Source organism: Hippopotamus amphibius, chromosome 12 (genome assembly GCF_030028045.1).
Source record: "Hippopotamus amphibius kiboko isolate mHipAmp2 chromosome 12, mHipAmp2.hap2, whole genome shotgun sequence".
NCBI lineage: Eukaryota > Metazoa > Chordata > Mammalia > Artiodactyla > Hippopotamidae > Hippopotamus > Hippopotamus amphibius.
Genome location: NC_080197.1, coordinates 19,078,330 through 19,080,059, shown reverse-complemented (window position 1 = coordinate 19,080,059; position 1,730 = coordinate 19,078,330). Strand labels below are relative to the sequence as shown.

General features: G+C 44.4%; 1 non-coding gene across 1 annotated transcript; it reads right to left on the bottom strand.

Moving 5' to 3' along the window:
• Window positions 1-842: 842 nt before the first annotated feature.
• TRNAE-CUC (transfer RNA glutamic acid (anticodon CUC)) lies at window positions 843-915 on the bottom strand. Its single transcript has one exon. It is a non-coding gene; the product is annotated as a tRNA-Glu (tRNA).
• Window positions 916-1,730: the final 815 nt, after the last annotated feature.

The following is a 1,730-nucleotide window of genomic DNA, read 5'->3' as shown; positions in this document are numbered from 1 at the left end:
CCTCCAGTCCCACCTCTTGTATTGACCGGCTGGGTCACCACTGGCTAGTTGCTTAGCCTCTCTGAGCCTCAGTTTCTGGGTTTTTTTTTTTTTTTTTTTTTTTTTTGGCCACAGTGCGTAGCATGTGCGATCCTGTTTCCCCGACCAGGGATCAAACCTGTGCCCCCTGCAGTGAAAGCACAGAGTCCTAACTACTGGGCCACCAGGGAATTCCCTGAACTTCAGTTTCTTTATCTGCAAAAATGGGAAAGACAGGAGCTATCATATTAGGTTTTCTGAAGATTAAATGAAAGAATGATTATAAAGCACTTGGTTCAGTGCCTGGCCTACAGAAAATGCTACATCAATGTCAGGTGTCATTGTTATTATGACTGGAGGGTCGCCGTGGATGGAAGCAAGCTTCCTCTTCTCCTCTGGCATCCTGTCCTCTGTACCTCTTGGCTTCTTCTCTTCACTCATAGCAAAATTCTAGCACATTCCTTTCTTAGCCCTTTTGCTCAAAAGCTTGGCCTGTATTTGCCCCAGGAACAGGACAAATGAACCTCTGCTTATAGGGGCTACAAGCTTCTGATAGGAAATTCCTTTAGCATCTTAGGGCAAGGTTAAGAAATGGCACCTTCTGACCCAGTGCTTGGAAAATTAGCATAAGTGAGAGCAAGGGAGGGGAGGGACTTGGCTACCACCACCACTACTACTACTACTTCTTCTTCTTTTAAAAAAAATTATTTATTTATTTGGCTGCGCTGGGTCTTAGTTGTGGCACGCAGGGTCTTTGTTGCTGCTTGTGGGATCTTTAACTGTGGCATGTGGGATCTTTTTTAGTTGCAGCATGTGGGATCTACTTCCCTGACCAGGGATCGAACCTGGGCCTCCTGCATTGAGAGTGCGGAGTCTTAACCACTAGACCACCAGAGAAGTCCCTTGGCCACTTCTTAAACTGAAGGGACAGTCACACCATTTGTGAGTGGCATGCTCTTGGGTAAAGGGCTTCACCTTTCTGAGCCCAGGGCTGTTGAGGCCAGCACTGCTATTTGTCCAGCATCAATTCATTCTCCCCCTCCCACAGTGTGGTATTGTCACTGAGAGGTCCCTGTCCAGCCAGAGGTTCCTTAGTCCAGCTGCACTTGCATCCAAATGGGGCCATAGGACTAGTTCTTCTCAAAGGCATGTAAATGGTAGTGGTGTGTGCCACTTCTGAGCTGAAGCTCTCTTTCTGCTTTCACTGGCTGGAAACAAAGGGCTTCAAGGCCCTGAGAGATGGCGCGGCCACGAAATGGAAGGTGCTTGGGTCCCTAATGAGCAGGTAGCGGAAGGCCACCTGCAACCAGGAACACTTTCTATTGGGTAAAGATACTGAAAATGTCAAGTTCATTAGTTATAGCATCTAGTGTTATTCTAACTAACATATATAAAGTAGGTCTACTGGTTTGAAGTGTTCCACAAACTCAGGTTGTAAATCCCCCATTCATTGATTTATTCATGGGTTCATTTAAAAACAGCATTTAAAAAAAATATATATGCAGTTTATTGTATGTCAATTATATCTCCATAAAAGTTCTTAAAGAATAAAATAAAACGCATACATACATATGTGTGTGTGTGTGTGTGTGAGAGAGAGAGACAGCAGTAGCATAAAGGCCAGGAGTGTAGGAAATGGAACGATACTATTGTAAGTGTTTATAGTATATGTGACTTCAACGTCATTTGAAGGTTAACTGTGTTGTTAAAGA